Genomic DNA, 22,849 nt, shown 5'->3' on the forward strand with positions numbered 1-22,849 from the left:
AACGTTGAACGTTGTTCAATATGTATTTGAATAAAGAAGATAACGAAGGGTGGACACGCGAGGTGAGATCGAGCATAGTGTGCAGCACGGAGCGTTTACCTGAGATGGACGCCTTCTTAATCTGTTATTAAACATTTGTTATTCGCAACTTTCACGACCTATAGGTGGCACGAGTGTACATCCAACATGGCTGTCATTGAGATGATCGCCAAGAAAGAGACGATACGGGAAAGTACATTTTTGGTGAATACTGCAATTTTCCACGCTTCGGTGGCCCTTCAATTTATGTTTTTGAGAAAGTAGGGGAGCGTTAAAATATTATAATAAGTAAACAAATGCTGAGTAGCACATTGGGTAGATAAATATGCGCGAAATTGTAAATAAGGCACACACGTAAGCTCTTCACCAGGCGTTGTGCATAATCGTGCGCAACGCCTGGTGTCATGTTGGAAAATCATTAAAAGGGAAGTCTCAGTACAAACTTCTCAGTAATGTCAAAAACATTTTCACAGTCGTGCTCTGTGTTACAGTTTTGCTTGCATTGTATTCTGCACAAAGCTTGTTCAGTTTACCTAAAAGCACGAAGCAGAGTGAGCTGACGAAAAAAAAGTTGTTGTTTTTCAATGCCGAAGCACTAAAATAACAACAGAATATCAAGAGAATGAGTTCAGCAAGCAGCACGAACGAAAGCAATGGTGATATACAATTTTGACATTTAAAAGGGAACGTTCTCGTCACTATACTATTTTGTGGTGTTTGAGAAGTACAAAATATAGCATGGTAAGGGGCAGAAACGACAAAAAAAAATCGCCATCAGCAAGTAAGACCGAACAGAACTTGCTGCAAATCTGAAGGTCATGGAGGCACTTCGCAGCCACCTCAGATGTTTAATTATGCGATGAACGTTTTAAAACCGGTCCTTTCATTCTATTATAAAGGCGGAACGCATTCTTAATTTAGTTCTGGTACTGTTCTGGTTTGAAAGCATTGAACTCGTACAGGAGCCTGGAACCAGAGCCGAGTTCTGTATGATTTTTTGTGCCCACCCGATTCGGTCGAGTAAGCACTCTTTGTGAAGACAGCACGTACCTCTAGCGTATATATTGTTTCAAATATATTTCGCGGCATGACAAAATTAGAGAAAATTATGAAATTACGAAGAAAATTGTGAACACCTCACTTCGCAAAAATAGTACTGTAATAGACATAGCCAGAGCGATTGCCACTTTGACTACTTTTATACTATTTTTTGCTCTTTCTTTGGCCACTCTCTGCCATAGGATTTATGTTTGAATGCTTTTATGCAACGTGATTGTTTTCAAATATAAAGATTCGAGTTTCCCAATTGTGGAAATCGTGTGACAAATATACGCTGATGATTACGCGATTTTACTTCGGACGCGTGGGATCGATTTGTGGCGAGTGTTGCTGCATAATTCACGCGAAGCAGAACTCGACGACGCCCACTTAATTTGAAATTCAATGCGCCCCTCGGAAAAAACTGTCATTCAATCGAAGAAAAAGACGCGCGCAGAGCGTAAATTTGACGAAAACGATGTTGACGAAAAACACTTGTTACAATTCATGCCGCTCGCCCTTAAATTTATTTTCGCTCAACAGGATTATACAAAACGATGTCGGCGTCAGCAATTGGTGCTGACTTTTTCTTGTCCCGTGTGGAGAACTGAAATATATTGTGGACAGTCACATAAAAAGGTCGGTAAGTGATATTGCATGCGAGATGTACCTAACAAATTTTAGCCAACTCGTATAAAACCAAGCGAAACTGGAAAAAAGGACGACAGAAAACAGTCAGTATAAACTTAAAACTATATATATATATATATATATATATATATATATATATATATATATATATATATATATATATATATATATATATATATATATATATATATATATATATATATATATATATATATATATATATATATATATATATATATATATACTAACACTTCCGTAGCTGATCGCCCCGCCGCTGTGGTTCGGATCCCGGCTGCGGCGGCTGCATTTACGATGGAGGCGGACATGTTGTAGGCCCGTGTGCTCAGATTTGGGTGCACGTTAAAGAACCCCAGGTGGTCGAAATTTCCGGAGCCCTCCACTACGGCGTCTCTCATAATCATATGGTGGTTTTGGGACATTAAACCCCAGAAATCATAAAGAGTATTTCTCTTGTAAGTATGATACGCCATGTTACTATGCTTTTAACTGTGCAAGTTGAGCACTGCATTCTGTCAGTCCATGTTTGTTCACGCATTTTTTTTTTGCTTCTCTAAGTCCGTCATTTGTTTATTTTGCCTCCCTTTTTCCTTTTCCTCCCTTCTTATCTTCTTTTCCTCTGTTTCTTCCCTCTTCCCGAAAGATTGAGCAGGTGTTGCGCCCCTCCAGATGGCAATTGCCAGCTTGCTCTTTCCCTCTTTCCTCCTTGTTCTGGTGTATCCGTGTATGCAAATCAAATACATGGATAAACGAATACATAAATAAATGAATAAATTCTCACTGAGCGTTTCTAAATGTTTCATTGCAATGAAAATGTTTAAAGCTGCAGTTAACTGCACAGTTTTGTTGAGTTGCATTGTCTTTTTTTTTGCTTGATACCATGCAACGTTTTTAGTTCTATTACGCGCACTTCTTAACGCTGCAGAATTACAAAGCTGCTGTATTTCTTGCAGGCGGAAGCTATTCAAGCTGCTTTCTTAGCCTTTCATCTTATCCTACTCATTTCTTATGTACCTTATTTCTTTCACCCAACGTAGTGCTGGAATCGAAGAAACCTGATCAAGTAAATATAAAGTTTCCACCTATCTCTCGTTAAAAAGCTAACTAAGAAAACAACACAACGGCATTGCGTCAGTCTGGCTTGGCAAACGTTACGTGCGCTTACTTTTATGTACTCTGATCAACTACAGATTCCACGTGGCCTCCAAAGACTCACTTAGACCAACGAATGTTTATCCTTAAGGAATATTCGGTAATCATGCAAGAGACCAACATCTCTGTTACGTTCACACGTCTCTTATCGAACTATCTTATTTCATATACGAATCAGTGCCATAGTTTCTTGTTTTCGCAGCATGCTAGACGACGTTGTAGAATTCGAGTAGCTGCAATTCACTGCGAGAGTTTTCAGCAAGGCCAACGCAATGCGGATAGGATCTGTTTCGCATATAGGTGTCTAGCCGGATAAGGCAAATAAACGTTTAATGGGAGGTAATGGACGCGAGCACCGCTGGTCAGTCGCTGAAGTTAAAGCCACTCTTGTGCGTTTTCAGCCGTTCTTATAGATACAGAACGGCTGATAACAGCGAACAGTTTCACATTAACGCGGCATCACGCAGTATAAATGCCTACTTTATACGGAGCTGATTAACGAGACGTGCAGATGGATGGCATTAACGCACAATTTAGGCATGGATGAAGGCAGCTGTGGCATCGTTTTTCTTATAACTGCGGCGGAGTGATCATTAAAAGATGCTGCACTTTCTTCGTGCTGCGGAATCATAGACAATATGCGGAGCGTGGCGCAGAAAGACGAGGCAGCAGCTGCCACATGCCATACGGTAGAAAAAAAATGAAACCCTAGTTGAGTGAATTAAGTCAGAAGGCAAGATTAATACAGACGCTTATAAATTATGAACTACTTGGCAGAGATGAGTGGTTAAATGCATGGGTCGGAGAAGCCTGTGGAGCTCATTCAGACTCGCTCATGGAATACATTTCGTGCTTTAGACTCTCTCGGGCTCAGACTCATCAAAATTTTCCTGAGCCGGACTCACTCGGACTCGAACTCAGGGTTCTTCCACCGAACTCAGTCGGACTCAAACTCACCAAAACATTACTCATCCGGACTCACTCAGTCTCAGGCTCACAGTTCGATCTGAGTCTGAGTGAGTCCGAGGGAGTCGACTCATGAGTCCGTTAGCCTGGAATTAACTTTCTCGACCAAGTTGTCACCACTCTTCAACACCAATATCTCACGTAATCGATACTGTTCTTGGCGCCGTTTGACATAGTCCCTTTTAATACGAGTTGTCAGTGCTCGCAAATCAGTTGGATAATTTTTCTTGGAAAAGATGGTTACATAACATATTTATCAAAAACTTCTCTGGAAGAGTTGGTGGAGGCGGAGGGGACATGAAGGCACTTCTTATGTAATTCCTGCCTCTGGTCAATAAATATTGAAATGGTGTGTGAGCAACACTGCTTTGCAATACGTGTGAATAGACGTAAGTATAAACGTTAATACAGGTAAGTCTGGTTGTAATGTTGTAGCTGAGTAGATAGATTAATAGGTCGGCAAAAGAAAATGTAACTGACCCAGACTCAGTCTGAACGTTGGTCCTGAGACATTAATCATGGCCGTAACACTCCACAGAGAGGATGACGCTTGTGCATTCATATTATACTTGCAGCGATTGCATACAGGGTGTCCCACGTAACTTTAGCCAGAGTTTAAAAAGATGCCAAAACACGTGATTACGACGCGACCATACGAATGTTGCTCACCATTGCCTGGAGTTAGTCAGACTGTTTTTTGTGTTCTCAAATATTGTTTAATTATATCTGCTTAGTTAAATAACTTTTGAACGAACGAAGACGGATAAAAAATTTCAATGAGAAAGTGGTAGATAGGTTTGCAAAACGTCGAGATAGTTTGGAACTTTATATCTGTTAAGTATTAGCGTTTTTCTGCTAATTATAAATGCCCACCAAATACCAAAAAAATACCACGTGACCAACCCGCTCGCGCGCCAGTGCGCACGATGATTCTAGTGCTCCCTAACGTTCCGCGTACGAACGACACGCTTCCCACGCAACGGTTCATGACAGCGATAAGCAGTCACAGCGGTTATTGTTTTTGTGGCCGATAGCAAAACGTGTTCATCGTGAAGCCACCACCATCGTTGCGGCCCTGCCGAGACAGCACAATGGGGCAAATGCTATGGTAGTTCGTACGCGGAACGTTAGGGAGCACTAGAATCATTGTGCGCACTGGCGCACGAGCGAGTTTGTCACGTGGTATTTTTTGTACTTCGTGGGCATTTGTAATTAGCAGAAAAACACTAATACATAACAGATATAAAGTTCAAAACTGTCTATTCGGACGTTTTGCAAACCGACACAGCCTTCTCATAGAATTTTTACGTATGTTCCTTTCTTGAAAAGTTAGTTAATTAAACATATCTAATTAAACAATATTCGTGAACACTAAAAACAGTCTGGCTAACTCCAAGCGACAGTGAGCAACATGCATTTGGTCGCGTCGCAATTACGTGTTCTGGCATACCTTGAAACTGGCTAAAGTTACGTGGGACACCCTGTATAAACGCGAACAGTGGTGCTATATAGGCAAGGATAACACCGCAAGCTTAGTAATGCGTAGCAAGGACAACAGCGTGATACAATCACGCTGTAATCACGCTGTTGTCTGTGTAAAAAGTGTTCAATCTTTGACGGTACGTCAAAAGCTAACCAAAGTTGAAAAATAAAATGCACAGAGCAGCGCGGTGGCACCGCATGCATGTGTCTCCCTTACCCTTGGGTTGGCCACACGAATCGAGATCGCTTTGCTTGCTCTTCGGCAACAGCGAAATATTCGCTACAGGACACGAACAATACAGAGAAAGAAAAGAAGAGAAAAACAGAGGTTTAAAAAAAAGACGTCGTCCCATATCTTTATAAAAGAAAAAAAGCCAGATCCCACGTACAGTGGGAATTGATGATATGCGAAGCACGAATGAGGAAGGTTGATATGCCACTATAAAATCAGCACATCGTTACGAGGCAAATGCGAATTATGCCGTACATGACTTCCATGTCATAATTATCATGTTTGGACATGCCATTTACCTTCGTCGTCTATTCGCGTATCGTGATACCGAATTTGGTATATGTGGAGCTATCGAAACGAGGGAGAGAACGCTATAAGCGTGGCATGTAGTCATGTTTTACATGACACGCATGTCACATCAATGACCTAGTAAATATCTACAGTGATGCGAAATACGTTATGTACGCTGACGACGCTAGCCTATTTTTTTCGTCACCTGAACTTGGTAGCCTTCAGAATAACACCAACACTGCTCTAAGGGCGCTCCAAGAATGGTCAGCAGCAAACGTTTTGCAAATTAATACTAAAAAGACAAAAGCCGTGATTTTCAGACCAAAATCTAAGCAGATAACCTGCGATCACATCACCCTTCTTTACACAAATGAAGCAATAGAAATAGTGAGTAGTGTGAAAATACTAGGAGTTACCTTCACACAAAATATGCTTTGGGATTTACACATCGAATCAGTTTTAGGCAAGCTATCTCGTGTGGTTGGTATGATGGCGCGTCACAGATTGATATTACCTTTTAAAATAAAGCTTCTTGTTTACAATGCGCTCTTTTTTTCTTCCTTGTATTATTGTTTTTTGGTATGGGGTACGACGACATATACAAATCTTGAAAGACTTCATGTACTGCAGAAAAAATTTCTACGGGCGCTTTTCAATGTACCCTACAATTCCCATACTTCAGATTTATTCTTGAAGGGAAATGTCATCCGCGTGTTTACCCTATACAATTACAAGTTAAGTATAGCGTTCAAACGAGAGATAAAAGAAAACCTAAAGTTTTTCCACGAGTTATCTCATCTTGCCAAAAACACCCATTCATACGGCACTCGTTACATAGAACAGTGGAAGGTGGTCACTGCGCGGACAAGCTATTCTATGCAGAAGCTATCATACACGCTGCCAACCCTTTTAAATTCATTTCATAAATTACACATTGAATTGAAAATAACTTCTGCACGAACACTGCGCGAGCATTTCATCAAATCATGCTAACATAGTAAATAGTGTAAAATATTGCTTTTTTTCATTCTTCCTTACTGATGTGTTTTTTTTTTAGACATATCTGTATTCCGAATATGTGTTTCTTGTGATTTTTTTTTTCTCTTTATGTGAATGTTTGCCATCGCTGCCTGCACTGTAAGGGTGGCTGCGGGCCTCTGTCAAGTTGCTTGTGCCTTCAAGCAACTTTTACCCGCAGTCTCCTCCATCGCTGATGGAAATAAAAATTATTATTATTATTATAATTATCATGTCTGAACGTGTCATTTACCTTCGTCGTCTATCCCCGTCAAGTGACACCAAATTTGGTATATGTGGAGCTAGCGACACGACCGCGAGCGCATCATGAGCTCGCGGTCGTGTAGTCACGGTTTTGCATGACACGCATGTCATGATTTCCATGTTAGGGTCTGTCACTCATGTTTGCCAAGCAGTCATGTCATACCATACCAGTTTTGCAATATGTCATGTGAACAAAACTACCGCAGGAGCAGCAAGACCATGACGAGAAAATCATGGCATTCAAGACATACATGCCATGGTTTTCATGCTATGACTAGTTACTTATGCTCGTCATACAGTCATGTTACGCCATACTATTTTTGTTATCGATACCGTTATCTAAACGGCCAGGAGTGCTAGATGTAGTAGGCGGATAGATAGATAGATAGATAGATAGATAGATAGATAGATAGATAGATAGATAGATATATAGATAGATAGATAGATAGATAGATAGATAGATAGATAGATAGATACGCTCAAAACTTCCGAAGTTCGCCAAGAAATGCTTCGCATTTTAAACACCGAGAGAGACGGTGTCAATGTATAGCAAAAAAAAAAAAAAACGTCTTCTGGATGGTGCCTGCACTTTTCGCGTATTTTACCTGCTGAAATTATTGTAAGTGGCCTAAGTGACGTTTATTGGAACCCAAGAAAACATATTCAGCAGCTGCAGCAGATCGCTAAAAAAAAAAAAAAAAACTCGTCTTCAAAATAAATTAACACGGTTGAATCAACTGCACTGCTTGAGTGCCCTTTTTTTCCTTTATATTTGAGTGAAAAAGTAAAGCGAGAGGTTTCATATAGGAGGCTCTCGTTCGACCATCTTGTTGGAGTGTTTCTTGGTAATAGTCCCTTATTTTTGATCACGTAACAAACGAGCTATGCGTATGTGAAATGGGTAGCGTCATTACTCGCACCCCCTACGTAGTAGAACCACCAGCAGCCGCGCACACTGGTGCTGCCTCGATGGACAGTTCTCGTATACCGGGCGTTCCAAAAAACACGCCCGAAAATAATGAAAATTATGGGACTGCAAGATATGGTAGCTGCCATCGGCATTGCATTCTCAGTGGCGGTAGCTATCTTAGGGCGACAAGAGACTTCAATTACGGCAGTAATTGAATAAATAAAATAATTAACTTTTTTGATCAGCGCGGACAGCCGGCAGGGTGAAATAGAACAATCGGAGTCTTTCCCATGGGCGAACGCTGCGCTTTGACATAGCAAAAAGCAGCCGCTGGTAATGTTTGAAGAGTGACGAAATCCGACCAATTTTGTCGAACGAAGCGAAACTGAGCTTCGAGAATAAGCGGGCGTCGCAAAATGAACAATCGCTGAATTTCGCTGCGTGGGTGTTCGGCTGAGCTAGTACTTGGGGCACGCATATCACTTGCAGGTTAACGAATACAGAATAACATACACCACTGCCACTGCTGTATGAAGCACGGGCGGCATTCTGGACGCCTGTTAAGGTACGGCAGCTGCGGTATATAGTAGGGTTTTCGGTTTCACCAATGAACCTGACTGAGTTTCATCGCTCCGTAAAAATTATCAGTGGCTCCTCTTTTGAAATCTCAAAGCGCCGATAAGCTGTTCGCAGTTCTCCCATCTGATCCAACTGCCCAACTCCTGTAATTAACCCCCTTCCCTACCGAACACGAGCTGGGCTCGTCTACGCTGAAGGAAAGCTTTGGGGGCAACGCAATTACGCTATAATATGACTGATTTTGCTGAGTTCTCTTTACTTGAACGTATGATGCAATAAAAAGTAAAGAACGCGCACAAAATATTCATTTTGATCGCGAAAGACTGGATTTTGGTAAAATGAGTTAGAAGATGGCGCCTTCCTTTCGGGGCAAACGATGGGCGCGTGCGCCCAGAAGAGGAGCTATATTCAGGAAAAAAAAGAAAGGAGGAAACATTTCTTCACTGAGTTTTTGTGAAAGGAATAATTTCAGTTATTCTGCGATCGGAGCAGCGGCTGCAAATGAGCAGCGTATTTTCTTCTTTTTTTTGTATTCATCAGATCCGGACACCCACCACATGGCCACGTACTGGCCGTAGATGCCGATAGATGTAAACGAATCCCCACCGAGGCGTTCAAAGCTTTTTTTTTTTCTTTATTTCATGGGCTACACCGTATTTTTGAAATAGCAACATTTTCTGCACCGAAGACAGATGTCCTGGCACTTGCAGTGATGCAGTGCATCGAAGCCAATCCTCCGTATACTTTCAAAACAATTTATTACCTTGTATCAATCGCCTTTAAATAGTTTTTTTTTTCAAATTGTGAGTGCGTACATGCCTGCATGCGCACGTGCGATAGCCCTAGCGGGTATGGCACGCGCGTGCCTGCTTGCCTGCCCCCCCTCCCCCTCACGTACTATCTGCTACGTTTAGAGTACGTTTTGAAGCAACAAAAATAATGATACGTTTTCCTCTAGATATAGAAATTTACGCCCAATTGCAGTGTGCCAAGTCGTGACGAAATAGGAAGAAACAACATATACAACGGCAACACTAAGACATGACCTGCACAGCACTGGGCGCGACACCGATGTCTCCAGCGAGTGTTTCGGGGATGTCAGAATACAGAATAAAGACAGTACTGCCACTACATCAGTCGGACGGGTCGATATTTTAGTCAGCGACCGCGAACCGTCTAAGTGCATCCACACGGTTTCCACAGCGCGCACCGACAGCCAACGAAACACGTCAGGCTGCGCGGTGCGGCCAGCGTGAAAATGTGTCCTCGACGCGTAAATGGGCTCCGGCCGTCTCCCCGTTCGCTTCGGTCGACCAGAGAGTCGGAGCTGCAGTTGCCGAGTAGCGAGTGCGCTCAGCGTAGCAGCCATGTGCTGCAGCGGCGTGCTTCGAGTGACACAGTTGGGCGGCCGCGGCAGGCGCTGTTGGCCCCGTGAACTTAATGGCTGACTGCACGAACTTTTTGCGTGGCTGAAACGCTCTCCTTTTTTACTTCTTCCTTTGTCGCCTAAATAACGTTCCTGGCGCCGCGTCGCTCGGAGGGCACACAATGCGGTCGCCGACTGGACGGCGCGCCACGGCGGCGCGGAGACTGCAGAGGGAAAAAAGGATGAAGAGGAGGGATGCGAGCACCGCGATGGTCGGAAATGAAATTGGGGCCTTGTGGAAACCGGGGGCAGGCGAGGCAATCGGGTGAGGGGGATATGGCAGCCCGCGGCGACCCATGACGCTCGGTGACGGCGCGCGCGTTCTTTCTCTATTCGCGCTTCAAAAAAAAAAAAAAAAAAAAAAAAAACGCGGCGGTGTGAAGTGCGGGTGCACGCGTGAACTTGAGTCTCCGAAGAAGGGCGGCTTGTGAAGAAATAAGGAAGGAGTCCGTCAGGCGATCTTATAAGAGCGCAAGGCGTAGCGAGTCACGCAGAGCGCAAATGGAGCAGCGGCATAAACCACCGCTGTTATTTCGGGGGGAAAAGGCGGCGCGCGGGAAGCTTCGAAATGGGCTGCGCACAGGATGACGGCCGCAGGAAAATAGCGGTTTCGGCTTCGGAGACAGCCGCGGGGATATGTGCCGCGGAAAATCAATTTAGGGACGCTGCCTTCCGGAAACCACTCGGGCGATCGAATGGTATTGGTATGTGCGAGCTGCGTTCATTCACCGGAGATAAAAAGAAATATATGAAAAGACGAGAGAAAACCAATGAAGAAAGGCATAGCCAAGTCGCGGAATCAACGAGAACATGCCGCGCGTACGATTTCGTAAGAGACGTGCGAGCCGTCACTAGCATGCGTCCTCGGCTTTTAATGTTGTTCGCTGTGAAGAATGACGATGAAGGAACGTCGCCTCTGTCTTTACCCCAGGACGTGAACTCGTATTCGATTTCTTCAAACGAAGAGACGCATCAGGTGCGAACAGGCGCAGCAACAGCTGCAAAAGATCAGAAGCAGCGCCACGGCCATTTCCAATTTGCACGTTCGAGGCGAGCGGTGTTCGACGGACGCCCCAGTTTGGTTGGTTGAAGGCAGGCGAATTCGAAGCGTGCCGGCAAAGCGACAGTTTTCCAAGCACGCGTTCTTTGTTGCAAAACGCGTAGGTGACCGTGGCGCGGTAAGACGTCGCAGTGTATATATAGTTGTGCCATTGCAAACGCTGGACGAATAAGTATTTCTCGCTCGCATATAGCTGCCCATTTGCAAACAGGGCGCATGATGCACGATGTTTAGTCTGCGTGGTCGTTTAAACCACGGAAGAAACGAAAAAAAGATACCAAGAAGAATAAGTTTTGTTTTAGAGTATAACTTTGTGTAATCGCATACGCAACTGTATAAGCCCTTCTACTTCAAGAAACAGCACAGCCAGTTAGCACTGGGCAACATTTTTTTCCTGCTATAATAAAACAGTCGTGATGGAGTGGTAAAATAAGTAAATAGATTATAATATAATTAAAAAGCGGCAGACTATATATATATATATATATATATATATATATATATATATATATATATATATAAACTGGTGTGAAACTGGTATCTTTATTGCTACTGCACTGTCATAATTTTCACACGAGATAGCTAAACTAATCAGCCACTGGGTCAACCACTAGCACCTCAGGTTATCGATGATAGCTTTGTCTGAATGCAGTGAGCCTACGGGCGTAACGAGAAGCACTGTTGTGAAAACGAGTTCACACTCGTTCCACTAGAGAGTGCCAAAAAACAAGAATGAAAGTGCGGCTCGCCACAGGTCCGCGCAAGCAAGCTTGTTTACGGCGTGTCGCTGTTTCGAGCCAGGGCCGGCTACACTTCCGAAGACGCAGCGACACAGCTTTGGCACGCTGTCTGGGAACAGCGCCAGAAGAAAGCGTCACCACGTGCGAGCGGATATACGACGAGGCTGCTGAACTCCGGCGTCATTTCGGAGGCGCAGGTTGTTTTGTGTCGACGGGCGAGTCGAAACAAACAAGCACGACGGCTGCGTGATACCGAGATGTCGCTGGCAGGCTAACAAACATCTACATTCAGGAATGAGAAACGCAGTACAGGCCATCAGAAAAGTTAGGCGCGGTGATAGAATTAAAAAATTTGCACGAACGGAATGGAACGACCATGCTCAGGACAGAATAAACTGTCCGTAAATTGTTAAGAGAACCCCTCGTCCTGCAGTGCAAAAATAGAACAGGCTGCTGTTACTTGACGATTCTTGTCTTTACCTACAGGAATAGTCAATACTAAACACGAGTTTTAAAAAAAAGTAAATGAAAATTAGTGATAGGAGGCAGGCTGTATAGTACATACCTCCCGTTATCAGTAAGCAAATCTATTTAGATAATGAGACGGCACATAGCATGGTCTCACTCTCAGATGACGTTCATCTGTCCGATTCGTGGTTATCGCAGTAATAGTATAAATGAGAATAGATTACTGGACGGATTTTCACTCAAGCACTCGACACCATCTTGGCTACAAGCGCCTCGCCTAAGCGACGGACTTTCGCCAACATCACTACTTGCTTCCATGAGTCCCTTACTAATATTGTACCGCGTCATTCTTTATTACTATTTCTGAGGCGTTCCGTGCAAAACCACGATATGATTACGAGGCACGCCGTAGTGGGGTACTCCGGCTTAATTTTGGCCACCTGAGGCTATTTGACGAGCGCTGAAATTGAGGTGCATTTCGGGGGGACCCCATCGAAATATGGCCACAGTGGCCCGAAATCGAGCGCGCGTACTCAAGTTTACTGTGCGAATTTTCCAGAAGAAATTATCACAATTCACGTTTCACTGAAAACATACAAAGGTACGCGCGTGTTCAAATCCAAGGTTAACAATTCAATAACAATTCAAACACAGTTTTCTGGCGGAAGGCAGCACGGCAAGGTAGTAGCGCCCTGTATACTATATGGGCCTGCTATATATGCCGCAAAGCATGAATTATTGACAAATCGGATTCGGCGATCCCCAAAAGCAAAGTAAACGCCGTGGTGCCCCAGAGAACTGGTGCGTTTGCTTTCGACCGCAGCTGGAGCTCCGTGCATACAACGCTGATCTTGTTTTCCGCGTGAGACAAGCGGGTGCGCCGCGCAGTGAACATCGGCGTCAGCGCATTTTTTTTTGCGCTTGAAAAAGAATAAAGAGAAGCGGCTCGTTGTGCAAGTTTCTTTATCCCTCAAGGGCTTGGGATGCGGTGGACGGCTTGGCGACTCAAGAACGCCGATAGGCACCATTGCCAATGCGCAGAACGCATGGCAGGATCGATAGCTCTCGCAAGCTTCGTTGAGTACTTTGCTTTTGAAGCTTCCGGTTAGCAGTGGTTTAAGCCGATGGTGAGAATACTACGAAGGTATAAATGTGTCCACTGTTAAAGGGAGCATATGAGTTCACAGCATGTTTACATTTCGCTGTGGCGGCTGCATTTCCGATGGAGGCGGAAATGTTGTAGGTCCGTGTGCTCAGATTTGGATGCACGTTAAAAGACCCCAGGTGGTCAAAATTTCCGGAGACCTCCACTACGGCGTCTCTCATAATCATATGGTGGTTTTGGGACGTTAAACCCCACAAACCAATCAATTAGATTTTGCTATTTTACGGAAGCATAACAGCTTTGATATAAATAGGTCTACTGGTGGTTTAAAGTTCACACTCCCTCTGACACATTCGTGACGTGCAAACAGATTATTTTCATAACCACTTGATTTTAGAGGAACAGCAATATTGATTGTGCACATTGGAGTGTTCCCTTTACCAGTGGACGGTACTGTATGTGCATTGGGGAGCGCTTAGTTGCAGTATCCTCCTACTTAAATAGATGGATTCGTTTGGATACTTGCGCAGGAGGTACATTCATGAACTATGGTGAGTCAATGGTAAGGTTTATACAAGGTTGATATACTACAGACGGTTTAGTTGAGAACTAAATTTTGATAGGAATAATCTGGTATTTTCCCAATTGACCTAAACGTTACCTTTCATGTCCTCGCAAGTGCGCGCTTTACGGGAGCTGAACACATGGCATCGTGTTGGACTGCAATATAGTCGGACATTACTTTAGAAGTCCTCGGCATTTCATGTTCAAAGGCGGATCCGCGCAAGCCTGCACCAATGACCGGGCACTCCACATTGACGTGATGAGCTGGTCGGCTGGTGATCCCGTCTTTGGAGAACGTTGCTGAGTGCACGAGAGGGACTATTTCTTCTCTTAAGAAGGCTATCGACTGCCGCACATCAGTTGCGCGCCTTCTCCGGACTTTAAAAGTTGTATCCGACTATATGCCACAACCACTGCTCTAACGCGGCGGACAGAAACCTCGGTGGATAACGACAGGAACGGAAATAAAATACCGCCAAGCAGCATCCATGTAGCTGGCAAAAAAAAAAAGGAAAACACTAATCCATTGGCGTCATCATACGTCTACTTCAAAAGAAGTCTATACTCTGGTAAGTGGTCACCAATAATCTGACCTGAGTTTATTTTGAAAAGCTGGACTCCTGCATGCAGAGAAACTTAAATTTGCAAATATGCGTGTAGGGGTGGTGCCGAAATTACCTAGCATCCGCTAGCCACGTGCCATAAATGTTTAAGACAAACCTACGCCTGCGCCCGTGGAGACGTCATACACGACCTAGCCGCAGCTAAGCACGTACGCGAACATACGTGCAGATCCGAAAAACGAATGGCTATACTTCCGCACTCACACTCCTAAACCAAGCGTTACCGGAAGCCGCGGCCGATTGAAACTCCTCCGCGGTCATTCCCGATCTAGAACGGCTCGCTTTTCTTATAGCGCCCTCGCAGGCATGCATATACATGCATGGCCATTTCCAGAAGAAGCGCTTCTCCGCCAGCTCTAGCCGGACGGCCGGCCCGCTCTTGCTCAAACTATGGCTCGTTTGTAACTTCTCCGCAGCGCCATGTACATACCCATTTCACTTTTCTGAACAGGCCTATTTTGTGCCGAGAGCCAAAAGAAGGAAAGAGCGCACGCATGCATGCTGCCACACGTCCACGTGAAAAGAAGACGCTCGCGGCCCTTGAAAACCACTCCGCAGAAGGACGCCCCATCTAGCTGAGCTACGGTGCGTACATCTTTGATGCAGCCACAATCGATGGCGCGGACTCGAAGGAGAAGGGAGAAAAAAAGAAGAGCTCGGAGGCATCTCTTTTCCGCGGCTGTTTTCATCTTCCACGCTGTCGGCAGCCGCGTGCATACGTCGCGTGCGCAATATTCATTTCTGGGTCGTTCCTGTCTCCCTGCCCCTCAATGTCTCGCTCGGTCTGAATGCGTAAGAAAGCAGGACAAGAGTGGCCGCTGCGCAATGCGCTGCTACGCAGTGAAGCCCACCGGGCGGCGGCGCTCTTCAATGTCAAGATTGCGCGGCCGAGTCTGAGCGAGGGCGTCTGTGGGCGCCATAATAATTCAGTGCCTGATGTCGAGCGCGATTTCGGACCTCCGTGAGAAGTCGTTTCGCGCTGGCTAGCAAGAAAAAGGCGAAAAAGAAGGGGGTGGGGCATGGTCACAAAATGATACTTGCGATGGCCCCTCGTAGAAGATTGCCTGCCACTTCGCTATTGCAGGTCACTTGCTTATACCGTGAGGAGGTCCCAGCTTTTGTGGACAGCGCACACGAGTAAAATAACTCTTTCTCACCGACTTCATGTAGCATTCAAAGTGTACTTTATTATTTATTTTTAAAATTTGGTTTCTAGAATGCGCCGTGGATAAATGCCACGCGTAAGTCAGTTGATTCATTTTGATAATTTACTTCGCTAGCACGATACTTCACGCCATCTACGTCAACTCTGACTAAAATTTACAAACTTTAACTCGACATCACATCTAGTTAAGTATGCAGAGAGAATTGATTTTGGAATACCGCTGGGCCAAAGTGCAGGCAACTTATCGGACAACTATACATCGAAGCGTATAAGCGCGAGACTTGGACCTGTGTCAAGAAGATCGGCATGGTATTGCATTTGTCAACGCTTTTCAAGAATCAACGGGAGATTGCCTGCTCTCTGCGGCTGTCTTATGAAACCCACGCAAGCAGCGCTGATGTTCGACATTGAAACGGAAACGAACGTGAAGAGGCTCTCCGCAAAGCACAGCGGCAACTTCTCATGCTCGAGTATCATTGCACGCAAGACGCAGGCACGCGAAACAAGTCGAGACTATCGCACTACATGTACGTTGCTTTGCCGCTTTCGTATGCATTACTGCAACCGTGCCTTTCAAGAACTGAGGACCTTATCGACAACAACGGCGAACTGCATGCATTTTCGCAGCCGTTACTCAAAAGAAACGAAAGGTACATGATGGCATATAGTACAAAGATGAAGCCCGGCACCAAGCGAGCGTCGAACAATAGATGCGGGGCTACTCCATTTCAGTCAGGCGGGGTTCGTTTGTTACGAGGCGACAGAGTCATATTATGCGCACGTACTGTATACACCCAAGCGTGCAGCGGACTGGCACACCTATAGGGACGCGTTGCAGGGTCGCTTGGTTTCTGGCAGCGCGATAAGGAAAGGACCGAAATAGCAGCGGCAGTTTTTAGGACGCGCGCATCTACGGGTCAATGTCGTGCCCCAGCTATTCCGGCTCGTCCGAAGACGCTGTTCGGCGTGACGACTCGCAGCGTTCGCCCCGGCACGGAGCACGGCGAGTGTCTGGGCGGCAGCTGGTGATTTACCGCAGTGCCAACGCGCTTCGCGCAGGTAGTATACGCTACTAAGTACTCGACGCAGTGACCGGTGGAAGGGGAGACTATAGTCTCACTTGGACATCTTGTTCATTGGATTGTCATTGCGCAATGCTGTATATGATACGTTGATAATGGGTGAATGTACCACTTCAAAATGACGATGCGTGCATCAGATACAGGAATGATTATTGCTGCACTTTCTTCAATACAAGGGTGGTCCGATAAGTACTTAACCTTACAGCGAAAGCACGACGCTATCGCGTGCGACATAAAATGACATTGAGTACGCTCTCTTAGAGGGACACACGCAAAGGTCCAGTCGAGTCGGGTTCGCGGCTTTGTTTTGGATGCTTGAGGAAGCAGGTGATTTTTGCCTGTCCGTTAAAAAAAGGGAAAAGAGCAAAATCGTTTGGTGATTTGGTTTGATTCTTGTCTTCGGAAGAGAAATCGTGCAGCGAAATCAAAGAGTGACTGGATGCCGTTTACGGTGAGTCTTATAATTCGATGGCAACCGTCCCAAAATTAGTTCGACTTTAAACGCGCTCGCAAGTCGATTTTTGGATGAGCCTCACCCAGGGACCCCGCAAATGGCTACCACGGCCGATAGCATGGCAAAAATCATCGACCTCTTATTAGCAGACCACTGACTGAAAGTACGCGAGATAGCGGAAACAGTAGGCATCTCACAAGACCACGTGGGTCATATCCTGCATGAAATTTCGGGCACGAGAAAGCTGTAGGCGTGACGGGTGTTGCGTTCGCTCAGTCCGCACAACAAGCGCGTCCGTGAGGCCATTTCAGAGCAGTGTTTGAAGCGTAATCCAAAAAAAAAGTTCCGGCATTGTTTTGCGACTATCGACAAATTATGGATCCACTGGTACACACCAAAAACTAAACAACAGTCGAAACAGTAGACTGTATCATGAGAACCTGCTTCGAAGAAGGTGAAGACTGTCGCATCAGCCGGAAAGGTGATGGCCACCATTCTGGGATTCTCAAAGTGTGATGTTCGTCGGCTACCTTGAGAAGGACAAAAAGGTGACAGGAGCCTACTACGCCAAATCATAGAATCGATTCGACGCCGAATTGCAAAAAAACAAAAAAAAAACTACATTAGGTGAAGAAAACGGTGCTCATCCAGAACGACAACGCGCCAGCTCACACCTGCGCCGTCGCCAGGGCCAAGTTGGTCGAACTGGGCTACGAAGTGGTGCCATCCAGCGTATACATTCTGAAGATTTGGCACCAAGTGACCTTTTCAAGCTGGGAAACAAGACGAGCGATTTCTTCTTGTTGTCCAACTTGAAAAAGTCAACAGAGTGATTTGTGAAGCCTACTTTGTAGCTCAGAAAAAAACACATTTTCCCGACGGGATTCAAGAAGTTCGATGATCGCCAGGTCAAGAGTATAGAGTTGAAAGAGGACTATGTTGAAAAATGAATTGACACCATTAAACTTTTTCGTTTTTATTTTGAAGGCTAAGTACTTATCAAACCATGGTTGCACGTTGAGTATCCGAGTAACACCGAATAATAACGGTCATTATTGCTGCATTTTTCGTACAGCTAAAGCTCGTCCACGCATTTCTTTGAAAAATGGACACGTTTCACGGTCACCACCAGCCAGCCTTAAAAAGGATCCTGCCCCCAGATTTTAAGCTCCTTGCATTGTCCTAAAATGAATGCAAATGAACTTCCAATAGAACTTCTCATCTCAAGATAAGACCATACAACAAAAATTGGCACCCCGTTTCGTATTTCACTTACACCGCCTGACCCTGGCTGCTTCCATTCAAAACGCGGCTTACATTTTGCTGCATGGTGGCGTTCCTACTGCAAGGAGTTCCCACACTTTCTGACGAATTCGGTGCCCAAAAATTTAGCAGACGACTCTATGTTGACCAACGGGAGATCAAAACGCGCAAGAAGCGATGGGCTGCTGACACTGAACGAGCTTTGAATGCCAGATCCCACGACGAAGCGACCCGCCATACGTTGTTTCGAATTAAAAAAGAAGCTAAATGTTCCAAGGAAGCCTCCGAGACCGATGCAACGCGAAGACGACAGCAACGAGGGTCATGCAGGAACGCAGATGAAACGCGGTGAAATGAGCAACGCGCGTCCACCCTGTAGATCATTCGACAGTGCTGCCAGCATCACACTTGCACTAAAACTGAAACTGATTCACAAATAAGTGTACTTTTAGCAGCTCTTACGAGTATTAAACACCTAGAAATTTGTATAGTCCTCACAATGATTTCAACGCAAGCCTGCGCAATAGGTTTATTTTTCACCAGTCAAAGTGAACAGCGTTGACAGAGCGATACTTAACTTCCGTTAGAAGAAATCGTTGATGTATAAGGCTTCGCTAGGCGTGGAAACCCATTTCGGGCACAAATCAAGACATGAAACACTTTTTGTTTCTCGCCATTTTCACTGGTGCCTCAGCACTCATCAAGAACTATATAAAGCAAACGGACGATAAAAATGACATGCATAATTTAGGGTGCAGGGCCCCTTTAAGCAGTATGCGAGTGCAACGCTGTAGAAGCGAATAGACCAAAAGCTTAAGAAAAATCTGTTGAAAGCTATATATATATATATATATATATATATATATATATATATATATATATATATATATATATATATGCGCGATCTGCACCAAAGTAGCGGAACTGTGCGATTCGCCAGGTGGCGTGGTATGTTTCTAAAGAAAGCCTTTTATTTCTGGCTATTATCACGTCAAACAGAGAAAGTCTGAGTGTAGACCTTGAAAACATAGCTCTCAGGAAACTTCGCAGTTAATATTTCCAAAGCACTTCTGTATAGCGTTCCGGCCGAATACTATCCTCTTACGAGTTAATCTTTTTTTAAGTTTTCAGCGGAGTGCGAATGTATAGCGACGAGGAAGCACCGTGCTGACGATTATAACATTAATAATATAAAGAAAAAGTGACAGCATTGCTATTGTACTGAGCTCCCAATCCTCCAGACAAATTCTCGTTATACAAAGAGAGAGTGAAAAATTGCACAGGCGCGAATACGCGTTAACGATGTGCCTGACGTTTGTTACGCGCTAAATATTCTCGACGGAGCGCTGAGAAAACGACCACCTGCGCCGCTCTGCCTGGAACTCCGAGGCAGATGGTTCGCCAGTTCACCGTGGTGCTAAGAGCGCAGAAAAGAGGAACGTCATAGAAATACCCACACATTCCCGGCCGTGTGAACTGGACATATAGAACGAAGAAAAAAAAAACAAGCATACGGGAAGTTAGTTTTCAACAAAGTGCATAGATGAAAATTAAAGTGGACGAAAAAACAAAAACAAACTTGATACCGGTAAGAGTCGTACAGCCGACCCTTCCGCAACAAGCATGTGATGTTATAGCGCTTCCGGCTGACAGCAGCAATTTATCCGCACGATAATCCGGCTGACCTAGAGACGAATATGGCGCTGAAAATTTTGTAAACGGGTCACACACTGACCGAAGCTGAATAAAACTTTGCAACGTTGTATACGTTCATGTTTCTTAGACAACAAATGGGTTCAGTAAACCGCCTGTGACCCACCCAAACCACCACACAGTACACCCCCCCCCCCTCCTCCTTTCCCGTGCATCGTCAGCTGGTTGCACTCGCCATGTGTGTGTTCGCAGCAACTTGCACTGCCGACAACGTGTGCGCCCCGGGCTGGGGCAACAGCTGAGCACAGCGCGGCAAATTGATTTCCGCGCCGTGTCGCATTCCGGTGCCACGCTTCCGGGGCTTTGACCTGACGCGCAACCTCTGAAGCACATAAAGCGCAGCGTTGGCAAAGCGTCGCACACACGGGGTGGCGCTGAACGCGAAAGGGCGTTTACCGACGCGCACGTCGCGCTAATGTTCTCGCGACGACGGGGCTTAATTCGGACTTTCAACGCCGCAGGCTGCTTCGTTGCTCGTCCACCGCAGCCTTCTCGAGTGGTGCAATTAACGGCTGCATACGAGACAGCAGGGAAGGCCAGCACGCACACCCCAGGCGATCGGAATATTAAAACAGGACGCGCCGAGTCCAATTATCGTGAAGACAGCCTTGTTTTCTTTTCGCTAGAATAAAGTACACCAGACGATTGAAGCATATTCGGGCTGCATATGCAATGCAGCCATTTCTTACGCACGATTCCTTACCACTGCTCTCATCCGTCAATCACAGCTGGCTGATTTTGTTAGTAACGCGGGTGGAATGCCTATTTGACCACTGATTAACGTGAAAAAGAAGGAAATGGGAATGTAATCGTCACGCTGTACTTGTCCTGTAGTGTAGACCCCAAAAGCCTAAAAAGCCCTGTACCTTCACGCAAGCGCTCATAGGATGGACTTTAAGGTATATAACAATATTGATAATAATGATTATTTAGGTTTTACGAGCCATAACCACGATATGATTATGAGAGATACCATAGTGAAGGGCTCCGGAAATTTCGACCACCTGGGTTTTTTTTAAGTGCACCTATACCTAAGCACATGACTGTTCTTTGCATTGTTTCTCCATCGAAATCGAGACCTTCAGGTGAGCAGCCAAGCACCGTAACAGCTAGCACCACGGTGGGCGGCGGCCTTTTAGGGTTAGATATGCATGTTAGCTATATGTCACCACCGTCAGCGCATTTATAGCTTTCGTGATCATTACTGAAGTGTAATTTTCCTTGAGAAGTGCAAGTTGGGGGCTAGTTGATAAGACATACTTGAAAGAATACAACTGCGCTAAGGACGCCCCGCCGCGGTGGTATAGTGGTTATAGGGTACTCGGCTGCTGACCCTCAGGTCGCGGGATCGAATCCCGGCTGCAGAGGCTGCATTTTGGATGGAGGCGAAAATGCTGCAGGCCCATGTGCTCAGATTTCGGTGCAAGTTAAAGAACCCCACATGTGATAGAAATTTCCGCAGCCCCCCACTACAGCGTCTTTAATACTCTTATGGTGTTTTGGGACGTTAAATCCCACATATCAATGAATCAACTACACTAAGGACGAGGCATCTGAAACGAAGTGGACAGGATGATTGCAGACTGGCAACTGGTTTATTGAAACCGACACCACCATCATGAAACAAACTAAGCGCGCGCGCAAAATTACAGTCCTGACCATGTGACAAGTTGCTCCCCCCCCCCCCCCCCCGTAAGAATCTTATCTAATAAAAAGTAAATCACCCTCTTTCCGGGAAAGGTACACGAATGGCTGACGCACTTATCAGGCCCGCGTCTCGCTATCCAAGAGGTCTCCAATATTTTGTGTGCTCTTTGGCTTTTTGCTCGCCCTATCACTTTGGTGCTACTGAAGATGGGCTTGCATCCATGTGCGCATGCACCACAATGAACTGGTAGGTGTTTCCCACTTCCGTCTCCTAATGAATTAGCATGCTCCACCAAACGCTTCTTAATACACCTTACGGTCTGCGCCACATAAACTGCTGGAACTGCTGCAGACATACCTGACCTCTACGATTGTGAGTTTCCAGGAGAGCTTTTACGTACAAAAACGAAGCATATGCGTAGGGTCTTGCGTGGCGCCAGTGCTCGCTGAGATATATCTAGCTGATAAAGATGGTTCGTTGTCTCGGGTGCTTACCAACGATTACATTGTTCGTGTCTGTAGATGACTTTTTAATACCCGTAAAACCTGACTCTAACGATGACCTCGAAGAGATAGCGAAGCGTATTCTTCAGTATTTTGAATCCACAGCAACCAAGTTGAATTTTACTTTTGAATTGCCCAACAATGAATCTTTGCAGTTCTTAGATTTAAAGCTATTTTTCAAAGACACCAAGCACTTGTGCTGGTCGTACTCGCTACGCAAGAACAACACACATCTGCCTTTTGATTCCTCTCACTCGAAGTTTGTGAACAGGGACATCGTGGTGTCATGCTTAAAGTGATATTTAACCAAGTCACGTCATCACAAAGCATAATATATTTTCTCTTCACAAGTGAGTCGTCTCCGAAATGCAGGTTTCCCACAGACGCTGCTTCAGG

At 45.2% G+C, this 22,849-nt stretch overlaps 1 protein-coding gene across 15 annotated transcripts in view; it reads right to left on the reverse strand.

Annotated features, from left to right (window-relative positions):
* LOC119177204 (dipeptidyl peptidase 4) overlaps positions 1 to 22,849 on the reverse strand; it is a 522,011-nt gene that overhangs the window by 77,167 nt on the left and 421,995 nt on the right. For 2 of the 15 annotated variants that reach the window (XM_075878262.1, XM_075878261.1), the window contains exon 1: positions 5,564 to 5,602. The exons of the other annotated variants lie outside the window; for them this stretch is intronic. The gene's annotated coding sequence lies outside the window, so the exon portion shown is untranslated. Of the gene's footprint in view, positions 1 to 5,563; positions 5,603 to 22,849 lie in introns of those variants that run through there. 15 annotated transcript variants of the gene reach the window in all.

Source organism: Rhipicephalus microplus, chromosome X (genome assembly GCF_043290135.1).
Source record: "Rhipicephalus microplus isolate Deutch F79 chromosome X, USDA_Rmic, whole genome shotgun sequence".
Taxonomy (NCBI): domain Eukaryota; kingdom Metazoa; phylum Arthropoda; class Arachnida; order Ixodida; family Ixodidae; genus Rhipicephalus; species Rhipicephalus microplus.